Raw genomic sequence first — 13,584 nt, 5'->3', positions numbered from 1 at the left:
AGCTCATTTCATCATCAATGGCTTCTGCCCACAACAAAGAGTCCCTAGATCTCATCGCTTCCTTATAGGTTGATGGATCATTCTCTACATGGTAGGTCACAAAGTCCTTACCAAAGTTCTTGGGTACTCTATCTCTTGTAGAAACTCTTAAAGGTTCTGATGTAGAAATCAGTGTAGGACAGGTGTCAGAAGTATTCTGTTCAAACTCTACATGCGATTCTGTAACCATCTCAGTATCGCCAGGTAGGTTCAAACCATGATCTCTGAGAAATTTATTCTCAAAGAATACTGCATCTCTAGATTCTATAACCAAATTGGTAGATAGATCCAAAAACCGATCAGCAGCACTATCTTCTGCACCACCTAGATAAACACAAGTGTTGGTTCTAGGTCCTACCTTAGGTCTCCGAGGGTCTTGTATCCTCACATAAGCAATACAGCCCCAAGTCTTAAGAGTGTCATATCTACAAGGATGTTTATGCCATAACTCATAAGGAGTAGAGGGCAACTTAGAGTGTGGTACTCTATTCAGGATGTGATTTGCAGTTAAAGCTGCTTCTCCCCAATAGCTAGTAGGCATGCCAGCTGACAATAACATAGAGTTTAACATTTCAGTTAACGTCCGGTTCTTACGTTCAGCTATGCCATTAGATTGAGGTGAGTAAGGAGCAGTAGTTTCAAGTATTATGCCTTGAGAGGCACAGTATTCCTTGAATTCTGTCAAAGTGTATTCTCCTCCTCTATCACTCCTAAATCGCTTAATTTTCAAGTTCAATTGATTTTCAACACGATTCTTGAAAATTTTAAATTTATCAAAAGCTTCATCTTTCGATTTTAGGAGATAAATATGACAATATCTAGAAAAATCGTCTATAAATGTGATTAAATACTTCCGACCACCTCGAGTAGTGAAACTTTTAAAGTCACAGAGGTCAGAATGTATTAACTCAAGAAGTTGTGTGCTTCTAGAAACCGAACGAAAAGGTTTTCTAGTGATCTTGGTTTGTGCACACACTTCACACCTGTCAAATCTAATCGATGTATCTAAAGGTATATTATAAGTTTTAGCAAGTGTGACCATTTTCCTATAGTTCACATGTCCCAATCTAGTGTGTAACAACTTAGGATCAATCAATGTGGAACTAACCTGACTAACGGTTTCATTTGCTAAACTCAGTCTATACATACCATCGATTAAGAAAGCACAGCCAAAATAATAAGAGTTAACAGTTAAAGTTACTCTACCACCCAAAAAAGATGAACACATGCCAGCATTGTCTAAAAGACTAATAGAAATTAAATTCTTTTGAATAGCAGGAACTACTTTAACATTTTTTTAAAGTGAGTATTTTACCTGAAGAAAGGGCCAGGTTCGCAGTTCCAGTGTGAGTCACCTGTGCCTCAGCTCCACTAGCCACTGTAACGGTCTCTTTCACGCCAACAGCATCCGTAAGAAGTTTCTTTGAGTTGCAAACATGGCAGGTGGCTCCTGTATCTAACCACCAGTCTGAAGAAGTACTGGCCTTACCATTTCCTAACATGGCAATAAAACTCTTAGGCGCAGCACTGCCCACCATCATATGAGCTTCCTTTTGTGGTGTGTCAGATTTAGCCTTCTTAGGTTGTTTACATTCTGCAGCAAAATGACCCCATTTCCCACAGTTGTGGCACTTGCCCTTCTTTTTCTGAAAGATAGTCTTTTTGGCCTCCAACTTGGGATGTTCACTTTTAGGTGACTTGGATTTCCGAGGAAATTTCTTGGGATATGTTACCGCGTTAGCAGCAGACTGTTGCTGTCTAACCATCTCCAAGTTATTCCTAGCTCGATTCTCATCTTCGATTCGAATGAATCGTTTGAGATCATCCAGTCCTACTTGCACCTTTTTCCGATACATCTCGGTTTTGAAAGAATGCCATGCAGATGGTAATTTATATATAATTGCACCCACAAGAAACGAATCACAGACAGCTATTTTTTCATTATTCAACTTAGATCTCAAATTCTCTAGATCAGTAACTTGAGGAGTGATTTCCTTGTCTTCTTGAAACTTGAAATCCATAAATTTGTCCACCAGATGGGTCTTGGACAATTCCTCCTCCTTCTTGAATTGAGCATCTAAGTTGTCCCATATTGCTTTAGCAGTGTTAAATTTACTATAGGTTTCTGCAAGACGATCTGAAAGACAATTCAATAGGTAGTCTTTGCAGAAATCCTCATCCCTAAGCCATTGAGATTCATCAACATCTTCATCCGTCTCAGCAAAGGTACTCAAAACAGTGTAAAAACAGTTCATGTATTTTAGACTGAATTGAGTCTTTCGCTTCCATGAGGTAAACTCAGATCCACCAAAGGAGTGAAGTTTGACCATCTCAAAAGGCATAGAGATCTTTTCCATCGTATATTTTAGAGGAAATAAAAATTGGAAAGAGTGCACCTGGATGGGAGATGCAGAACCAAATCCAAGAAAGCAGAGAACTAAATCCAAGTTGAGCTCCAAGAACCAAATCAAAGCCGAGTCCAAGAGCCGATTCAAACCGACGGCAAGATTAGCCAATGGACCCGAAACGATTACCAAAGTAATCAGCCCCAAATGAGGGTTACGCTCCAAACTACCACCAAAGTAATCTATCAAAGGGCTTTTCTCCAAGTGGGTTTCTTCGATGGGATTTAGCCACAAAATTTGATTCGGCAACGGACGTTTTCAAAAAAAAAGGAATCGGCAATCACGCCCAAAAATTTCACCGACCAATAGTCTGTCACTATCAGAAAATAGGAAAAGGGGGGTTTTGCCCAACAGAAGTTTCTTCCCAAAAGAACTCTCGGCAAACTGGGTCTTCTTTAATTAACAAGAGAGGGTAGGGGCGGTGAGTTTGCTTGGGAGGAAAGAGACAAAACTTTATAAGGAGGGAGAGAGAGGATAACACCCTGCCGTGAGAACCACCCAACCCAAAAACAGCAACTTCGATCTCGTATTTGGAGAAGAGGGCAAAACGATCACAAAAAACTCCAATCGAATATTGATATTGGGAGAGGGCTGCTGTATATCCAAGAGGAAAAAAGAGAGGGCTTATGATCCACAGGGGTTCAATCCAAGAAACCCACCTCAACGAACGATTCTATGAGAAACCCAATTAAAACCCACGATGGTGTGTGTTGTAACAGACCCCAATCCCAAATCAATTCGAGGAATAAGAAATCCCTCGCCCAAAGCGTTTTTCCGTGGGAGAAGAAACTCACGACAATTTTTTTTTTTTTGATCCAAAATATCAGCCGTCCTTCTTGATAGAGGCAGACGTTCCCAAGAGAAAACCCTAAAAAGTTGTAATGCTTCAAGATTGTTAGAGTAATTAGGTCAAGCAAGAGGTTGCTTGAAGCATTACACCCAAGGTATCTAATTTGGAATACCAAGTTTGTTGCCTCCAGCCCCTATATATAGAGATACACTAGGGTTAGAAGAGGTTAATGGGCTCCAGTCCAAATGGGCCCACTACACCTGGTCCATTACCTATTGGTCTTATATTAGAACATACATGGGTTATATGATATACCCAACATGAAGAGCCATTAAGCTAGGGTTTGCAAGGATGTCCTTCAGTTTAGCATTCCTCTATGTAGTATAGATTAGAACAACATAAAACAAATAAAGGGTTACACTTGTTAAAAAAGAGAGTAGGGATGCCATTTCCCTTGAAAAATACCAAGGTGATGTTTGGCAGCCATGAAAATTTCTTCCATGGAATATTTGTGGGTCCAATTCTGAGAGAGGAGCTGAGAATGAAGGGCACAAGGGAGTGGAGAGAGCATGAGAAATCTCTTAAGATCAATGCGTATAAACAAACGCACAGTTTTGTCGGGCACCCGGGGTGATTGTGGCACGTTTAAGACCTTATCTTGCATTTACTTTTCTGATAAAACAAACTGATAGTTGATATCCACACTCCCTTGTTTCAATAATGGCACTCCAATCTTTGCATATATGAATGACACCCACGCCCTACGTTTGCCTTACTCAAGAAGATTCCCGCTAGCATGTGACCTAACATTCCTTTTTGTCTCCACCAATACCTTCCCTAACAACACAACAAACCCCTCTTTTGGACTCTTTCACCTCCTTTTTCCTTTTCTTATGCGTTGGTTCCGTATGTGTCTACTTAAATAAAGTTTCATTAACAAATAGGAGCACTAATTTTTTCTCTGTATTGTTCTGTCTTAGTTTCTTATGAGACTTTCACCAGATGGCAACGTTATGACCACCGTGACTCCTTTTTTTTCTATAGGTTGTGCCCCAAAAATTATTTCCATATGTTGATCCTAACCCTCCGATCTGTAGAGGGACTGTTTGATCCTAATCCTCTACAGATCCGAGGGTTAGGAACAACCTATATATGAAAATGATTTTTGGGGCACAACCTATTTAGGGTGTGGCCCATCCAATGGACGGTTTGGATCATCCTATGGTGCGGGCCATATCGTACTTTTAATAAAGTGAGGAGTGCGGTCATCAAAATATAGTAGTGCTGATGACATTTCCCAAAATCATTCATAACTTATGCATACTTTTTTGAAATGAGGTACTGAGGAATAAAGACTGATATTATTAAAATTTTATTTTACAGAATAAACCTCAATTAACATTGAACTAAACGATCAATGAAGCTAAGTCCACTGAAGTACTACAATGAGGAAAGACCCACTTGGCCAAGTGATGGACTTTATAGCATTCTCAAAAGGGAAATGATATTTCAACCCCCTTCAGTAGCATTGTTTGTTTATCTATTTCCTCAATATCACTTTATTTTCAAGAACAAACAAAGAACAGAGCTGGAATTTTCAAGAGAATACAAACAAATGGAGGTGAAAATCAACACAAATGCATGACATAAACATCGTCACATTAAAGTTGCATATCTCATGATGAGGGTATGAGAAAATGTTTCCAACGATTCTTGTCATTGAACCATTCAACTTCAAACAATACCTTAGTTATTGCTAAGATAAGATGAACCCTCACGTAAAGTTGGTGTCCTTTTTCCTGTCTCGATGGATGCCAATTCCATGATATAAGTTTTTGATCTCATGCAATTCTTTGACAACATTACCCATCTGCATTCGATCTCTTGGTGATTCTGCACAACAAGAGACACCGATTCTGAGCATTGAGACCACACAGTCATGCATTCTATTTTTCATAATGGTATGATTTTCATTGTTATTATTGTTGATAACTTGGACTTCTTCTGAGATCAATTGTGAGTCTGTAATCTCGATCACTCGATCTGGCAGTGCCGTCTTAGCGAACTGATCGAGAGTTAGGCCATCTGTAAACAAGTTATTGGTAGGAGATTTTCCTGTGAACATCTCCAGCAACAAGATTCCATAACTGTACACGTCTCCATGCGTAGATCTCTTTCCACCCATACCATACTCTTTCCATTTAAACATGAATACAAAAATCAAAGCTTTGATCTTGTTAGAAAGAAACTATGAGATGCTGCGAAATAAAACTTCATCTTGTAATCAAGTTAATGAAAATTTTAAAATCTTATAAGATAATAATAAAGAATAAAAATTAATGATAAAGTCATTTACCTGGAGCAACATATCCAATAGATCCCTTTATTATCAGCGAGCTACTTTGATTGTTAGAGTGATTAGCAGTGTCTTCAAAAATAAACCTTGCTAACCCAAAATCCCCCACATGGGCATTCATGTCATCATCAAGAAGAACATTGCTCGGTTTTAAATCACCATGAACAAGTGGTGTTTGTCCATGGTGATGAAGATAATCCAATGCCGAGGCCACATCAATGGCGACATTTAGCCTTTGAATAAGGGTCAAGTTCATCAACGGATGTTGCACATCGCCACTTTGATGCAACCACATCTCTAAACTCCCATTAGGCATGTACTCAAAAACCAAAGCTTTAAAATCATTGCCTTGGTAATCAATACTTGAGCAAGAAGTTAAGATCCTAATGAGATTTCGATGCCGAATGTTTCTCAAGGCTTCACATTCGGCGTTGAAGCTCTTAGTAGCCCCGTGTTGTTGAAGGTTGAGTACCTTCACTGCAATAGCCGTTTCATTGTGGTCTAAATATCCTTTATAAACAGAACCATAACTTCCAGCACCAATCAAATTTTCCAATGAGAACCCATTAGTTGCTCTTAGGAGCTCCGCATAAGAAAGCTTTAAACATAGATCCTCCAAAGGCATCGAAACAAAAGGATTCTTTCTCAACTTTCTTTTCCAATAGAAGGGAGCAAAGAAACAAGATAGCATAATAAGAAATAAAATCACACTGACTATTGAAATTATTATTCGTAGAGAATGAGATTTTCCACGTTTGTTATAAACGTGGACAGGGCATGCTGGCAACTGTAGTTCTAGGATACCCCCACAAAGCTTGTTGTTTCCATAAACTGAAATGGCACTTGCATTTCTAAAAATCCCTTCCTTTGGTACCTCTCCCTCAAGATAATTAAAAGACAGATTTAGATACTCGAGGCCGCGAAACTTTTCCAGGTATTCTGGAATCTTTCCTGACAAGTTATTGTGTGAAAGATCTAGCTCTCGCATACCTTTTAAACTGCCCAATGATGACGGAATGGTTCCTTGAAAGAGGTTATGATCCATATAAAGGTATTCCAAACTAAGACAATTGCCTAACGTGTCTGGAATTTCACCAGACAAACTGTTGCCAGACATGTACAATCTCCCAAGTTGTTTTAAGTTTCCTACTTCTGAAGCAAGGGGCCCGGTTAAAGAATTATATGATAGTCCAAGGTACATTGATAGAGAGGAAAGCTTAAGAATTTGGTTGGGTATGGTACCAGTCAGGCTGTTTTGATAAAGATATATGGATTCCAAATTTCCACAATTTTCAAGACTTGGTGGAATGTGTCCTTGTAATTTATTTTTAGATAGATCGAGTGTTAACAAATGAGTTATGTTACCAAGGGAAGATGGAATTTGCCCGAACAATCCATTTGTGTGCAAGGTCAAAAATTGCAGCTTGTTAAGCTTTCCAAGTCCAACAGGAATAGTACCTGTGAGAAAATTTTTCTCCATGCCCAGTGTTTCTAAACCTACGAGATTTTCAATACCTGAAGGGATGCTCCCAAATATCTGGTTTCTTCCTAAAGTCAGTTTTGTCAATTGAGTTGAGAGATTAGCTATAGAGTCGGGCAGTGCACCACTTAAGTAATCGGTGTCCAGTTGTAATAATTCTAGACTAGAGCAATTGGTTAAAGAAGTGAGAAAAATCATGTCGTTAGATTTGCCTCTGCTACCTAGCTGATTATCTGCGAAGCTAAGATAATTGAGATCTTGTAGGCTTCCCAAATTCATAGGTAGAAGTCCACTAAAGCTATTATAACCAAAATCAAGAACTAAAAAGCGTGATGCATTAGAAAAAGAGACTGGAATGGGTCCCGTGAATAGATTCAGAGCCATGACAAGCCATTGTAAATTAGGGAGAGAGCGGCCCAGGTCGGGTGGAATGCTTCCATGCAACTGATTATCTGCCAGAAAGAGATCAACAATAGACGAGAGATTGTAAATTGGTTGAGGAATAATACCTGACAAATTATTTACACCGAGTTGAAGGAAATCTAAGCTGGTTAGTCGTCTGAGCTCATACGGGATGCTTCCTTCCAAACTATTATATCCTAGATTTAAAATGATGAGAGATGAAAGGTTCCCAAGCGAAGATGGGATGTTTCCCGTGAGATTATTTTTCCAAAGGTCTAAGTAAGCGAGCTGAGAGAACGAGTGGAACTTGTAGGGAACCCCCCCAACAAAATTATTGTAACTTAAATTCATGGACGTGAGTTTTGGGCAATGGGCAGTCAGATTGGCTGGTATTTCTCCTTCATATGAATTGAGGCTCAGATTGAGATGACGCAAACGGAATAGACGACTCATGTCTGGTGGGAGTTGGCCGTAGAATCCATTGTTTCCGAGTTTGATTTTATGGAGGAAGGTGAGATTTGCTATGTGAGGGGACATGGGTCCGACCAAGCCTTGATCGCCAAGTTTCAAGGCAATGACCCTTTGAGGATGGCGACGACCGCATGTGACTCCCAGCCATTGGCAGAAATGGAGAGAATTGTTCCATGAGTTTAAAGCCCCATTAGGGTCTTGGGTTATTTCATGTTTGAAGGCAAGCAAAGCTAGTCGATCGGTTTCGTTTCCTAGAGTGAGAGATTCTACAGATAAGAAGAGGAGACAGAGGAGGAAGACATGGAAGAGAAACGATGAAGGCAGTAACCTACAACTCAGTTTACTTGGAAGCTCCATGGAAAGGGAAGAGAAACTCTAAAACCCTAAGAAAGCAAGCCTGGGATGAAGATGCAGAAGACCCTTCTATTTATAGGGAGAGAGAGAGAGAGAGAGAGAGAGAGATAGATGACTGGTCGATAGAGAGATCTGACGATTGGACTTGTACCGATTAATCTTGGTCATTAATAATTTTTCATTTTCTAACAAACATTTAAAGCCCATCAAATGGACGGCTATGATTATCCCATTGGTTCACAGCATCTCCCTCTACGTTTTCATGATTTAGATTGGCATGTCTCACGTTAGGCCTTTTACTTTAAGTGGGGGCCGTCCACGTTTTCATGATTTAGGTTGGCATGTCTCACGTTAGGCCTTTTACTTTAGTCGAGAAGTGGTGTCATTATTAAAACGAAAAGGTTCTGAACGGATCGTGACCCAGAAAGTATAATCAGAAAAGCAATTTGAAGAGGATCCGACAAAAGGGATATAATCGGATCCTTAAGATTTTCAAGCTGTCGTAACCATGCAGTTAGCAATTTTACTTTAAGTGAGGCCCCACGACGATTCGAAATGGATCGTGACCCTTTCCCATCAAAATAAGAGAGGGGTATGTTGGAAATTTAAAAATTATTCTCAAAGCAACAACGAGATTGGTGTACAACAGACAACGGTGAGGGCTATGTTAGGGTTCTAGAACAAAAATAAGGTTGTCTTCGGAGAGTGTTGGAAATTTTAAAGAATTCGAAAAGGCAAAAGTGATTTTTGCCCTGTCTTTATAATTTAGAGGAAAATATTCAAATTTTGGTTTCCCTCTTATTTCAAAAGCTAGTGACTTTTGAGTGCGTTTTTAAATGAAAAGATTCTTTTTAATGCCCAAAACGGTTTCCATTTTACCCCATTAATTGCTAAATGGTTATGATAATAACACCTATTAAAGTTGCAAAACCGTTTCATCTCCAACGGTCACAAATATGAATGTTGGAAGAGAAACGTTCAAGGCTCTTAATTGTGGCTTTTCTCAACACTAATACCCATAAATGGTGGCTCTTTCCAACAAACACTTTGGTGTCTATAAAAAGGAGAAGAGAATACGGTTTGGGTAAGGCTAAGAGTTTTTGGGGTCTACGTTTGGGGTGGCTTTTGCCAACAGAAAAAGAAAGAGGTTTACACAAAAAAAGAGTTATGTTTTCTGGTTTTGCTTCATCTCCTTCTGTTCCTTCCGTGTCTGATTACAGTTCTAAGGTAATTCTGGGTGGACCAGTCAGCGAGTGCACGTGGACTGGAGCCAACTTTGGCTGTTTTAACTTGGAGCATCGGTTCGCGGATCCCGGTTGCACCGGTAGGGGGCGGATACGATTCTTAAGGAGAGTGACCAGTGGCACGACTCAGCCTTCTTCTTCTTAATCGGGTTTCCCATAAACGTTTTTTCATCAAAAGAAGTGCAATCTGTTTTCCATGTTTTATTTCAATTATGGTTTAATTTACAATACATGGATTTTTGGCTTCGACTTGCACTGTTTTGAGGTCGAGTAACATGTTTTCGTTTCAAGTAACGTATTTTGGATTCAACTAAGCCATATATCATTCTTTCATTATTTGTTTATAAGATCTGTAGACATCTGATCCGTCTATTTTATCCAACAGTCTTAAGAATCATATTTGGGCTTCTTAAGATATGGATTCTATCGAACAAGTTGCATAAACCCACTTTCAACAGAAGCATGACTATGGAGAGGGAGCAAAGGTTATAGCTGCTATGGATCTCGCTCTGATACCATGAAGAAATCGACAATCACACAACACAACAATTTACGTGGTTCGGCAGTGCCTACTCCACGGTGAGATCTCTCCTTTGTTCTTTCATTCATAAGAAAAATATTACAAGTGTAGAGATAACATATAGAAGAAGATGTAACGGTCATGCCACAATTACTCAATCAAATCCCATAAGATTTGGCCAATCTTCCATTTTAGAGATCAAGCAAATCTTCCAAGAATAGTAACAAGAGTGCAACGGTAAAGAGGTAAAATGGCAAGTGATGAGAAAGGCAAGACCAGCTTGCACGTTCCAACACCCCCCCTCAAGTTGATGCAAAGATGTCAATGGAGCCCAATTTGAAAAGAATCTGCTGAAGTCTTGACTTTGAAACTGCTTTTGTGAATATGTCCGTAAGTTGGTCTTCACTTCGAGTATATGGAGTGCTAATAATTTTCTCTTGAACCTTCTCTCGTACAAAATGACAATCGACTTCTATATGTTCGGTTCGCTCATGAAACACGGGATTAGCAGCAATGTGAATAGCAGCACGATTATCACAAAACATTTTAATTGGTTTTTTAGTATAAAAACCCATATCCTGAAGAAGGGACTTCATCCAGACAATTTCACTAGCTCCAGCTGCTATAGCTCTATTCTTAGCTTCATCATTGGATCTGGCAACCACAGACTGCTTTTTGCTTTTCCAAGTGACAAGATTACCACCTACCATCATACAATAGCCAGTTGTAGATCTTCTATCAATACTTCCAGCCCAATCTGCATCAGTATATCCCATAATATCTATATTGGGAATTATTTTTCATCCAAATCCTCTACCAAGAGAACCTTTTAAGTATCTTAGAATTTTTTCAACAGCTTCTAAATGATTTGTTCTAGGAGCATGAATATATTGACTAACAGCATCCACAGCGTGACTTATGTCAGGACGAATAATGGTAAGATATATCAATCTTCCTACCAGTCTTTGATATCTCCTAACATCTTCAAGTATTTTTCCATCATAGGGATTCATCTTGTTATTTGTTTCAAGTGGAGTTTCACATGATTTTGCTCCCAATTTTCCAGTTTCTTTTAGTAAGTCCAAAGCATACTTTCGTTGAGGTAAGAAAATCCCCTTTTTGAATATGCGACTTCAATCCCTAGAAAATATTTTAGTTTCTTTAAATCCTTGATATCAAATATTTTATGAAAGTAAGCTTTTAAGTTTGAAATCTCGTCTTCGTCATTTACGGTAATAACAATACCATCAACATAAATCAATACAATAATTATTCCTTTCAAATTTCATTTTGTAAACATGGAAGAATCAGCCAAACTTCTTTTAAATCTTGCCTTAAACAAAGCATCACTCAACTTAGCGTATCAAGCCCGAGGAGACTATTTTAACCCATATAGTGCCTTCTTTAATTTGCAGACAATTCTATGCTTTCCTTCCATAGGATGTCCTGGAGGAAGATTCATATAGACCTCTTCTTTTAGATCCCCATGCAGGAATGCATTTTTTACATCCATTTGATAACGATTCCACCCATGGTTAACCGCAATAAGGATAAGGATTCTAACGGATCCCATTTTAGCTACTTGAGCAAAAGTCTCCTTATAATCAATCCCATAGGTTTGGGTAAACCCTTTGGCCACTAGCCTTGCTTTGTATCGCTCTATTGAGCCATCACTACTGTGTTTAATCTTGTAAACCCACTTACACCCGACGCGTTTTATCCCAACTGGCAACTGGACTATATCCCATGTATGATTTTTGTCAAATGACGAAAGTTCTTGCATAGCCCTCCTCCATAGAGATTGGGAGTTAGCGTCATGAAAGAAGGTGGGTTCAACTTTATCAGAAATTTTTGAAAGAAAAGAAGAGTGTAAAGCAGATACGTTACAATACGGCAAATGATGTTGGATGGGATACAGACACGAGTGATATGTAAAAAAGTCTTTCAAGTGATGAGGAGGATGAGAGGTACGATCAGACCTGCGTAAGGGTGGAGAGTCAAGAGGGTGATCATATTCAGGGGAGCGGGCCAGAGGTACTTTGTCTTGTTCATGGTCGCCTTGTCCTCCCTTATCTCCACTTTCTTCATCATTATTTATAGGTCTTTCTTGATCTTCTTGAATTTGGACAAAATTTTTCTCATTTTCACTATTTGTTATAGGAAACATCCCAGAATACTCCCCCTGAGTCCTTTTTCCAGTATTATTTAAACTGTGTTCTTGGAAGAAGGACTCATCTTCATTAAATTTGGCATCCCGAGAGCTGTAAAGTTTTTTTCTTTTTGTATCGTAACACTTGTTCCCTTTTTTTGTAGATGAATACCCTAAGAAAACACATTTAATGGCACGCGGATCCAATATATCTCTTAGTTAATAATTATTATAAACAAAGCAAATAGATCCGAAAATACGTAAATGAGATAAATCAATCTTTCTAACTTTTCAAATTTCAAGTGGAGACTTATTTCCAAGAATCTTGCTTGGGAGCCTATTAATCAAATAACATGAAGTGAGAATGGCTTCAGACCAAAAACTTTTGGAAACATTCTTCTCAAACATAATCGATCGAGCAACCTCTAACAGGTGTCTGTTTTTCCTTTCAGACACACCATTCTGTTGAGGTGTGGAGATGTATGAGGTTTGATGAAGAATACCTTGATCTAAGAGATATTTTGAAAAAGTTTTATTTTTATACTCGGTTCCAACAGAAATACTATGGTCTTTACATTTAATCAAGGCATCTTTGATTTTTTGGGTATGTTTTTTTTCTTTTTTTTAAAGGTTTAACTGCTGATTTCCTTAGGTTTAATTAAGTTCATGGCTTAGAGAATTTGTGTTGATGCAACTATTGTGCAGTTATTAATGCTGTTAAAAACTTTTGTTTCACTGATTTTGTCCCTTGGAAAAAATTTATATTGAATACATCCATGACAGAATATCAAGAGAATCCGAGTGCTCACTCACTTTTTTAAAATAATTGAATTGAGATATATATTTTTTAGTAAAATTATTTTCAGCATCTTATGCAATCTTTATTGATTGATTTCTTCTCTTATTATTTGCTGGGACTTTCATTGATTTCATTGCCAAAGATCCAAGGGATCACTAAAGTAATGTTAATAACAGCCCCCACTAAGGGTTTGTCTTCAAAGATGGAAGAGAGAGTATTGGTCTTGAAGATATAGGTTTTATATGGTGTAAGCCCGAATAGTCAAGTATTTTTCAAATTGGACTGAACGGCCCACATTGTAGGTTGGTCTAAATCGTCCATTTGTTGTGCCACAAAGTAAAATAATTGTGCCTGAAAAAATCTATTACATAGAATGATCCCAACCCTCTGATCTACAGATGTTTCTTTTTTTAAGACTACCTTAATTTTCTTTTCTCATCATAGCACTATTTACAGTTTGGAAGGTTTAGATTAGCTGATCATTGCGCCATTTTTGGATTATAGCCAATCAATGATTTAGAATCTTATACTAAGCCCCTGTTTGTTTTGGATTTTGAAAACTGATTGTGAGTGTC

At 38.5% G+C, this 13,584-nt stretch overlaps 1 pseudogene; it reads right to left on the bottom strand.

Moving 5' to 3' along the window:
* Nucleotides 1-4,680: 4,680 nt before the first annotated feature.
* On the bottom strand, nt 4,681-8,300 carry LOC143870007 (receptor kinase-like protein Xa21; annotated as a pseudogene).
* Between the last annotated feature and the right edge of the window lie 5,284 nt (nt 8,301-13,584).

Source organism: Tasmannia lanceolata, unplaced genomic scaffold, assembly GCF_043159265.1.
Source record: "Tasmannia lanceolata isolate RefF3 unplaced genomic scaffold, GAP_Taslan_0.1 ptg000003l, whole genome shotgun sequence".
Classification (NCBI taxonomy): Eukaryota; Viridiplantae; Streptophyta; class Magnoliopsida; order Canellales; family Winteraceae; genus Tasmannia; species Tasmannia lanceolata.
Note: the sequence above shows the minus strand (reverse complement) of the source record. Positions and strands in the feature narration are given on the sequence as shown.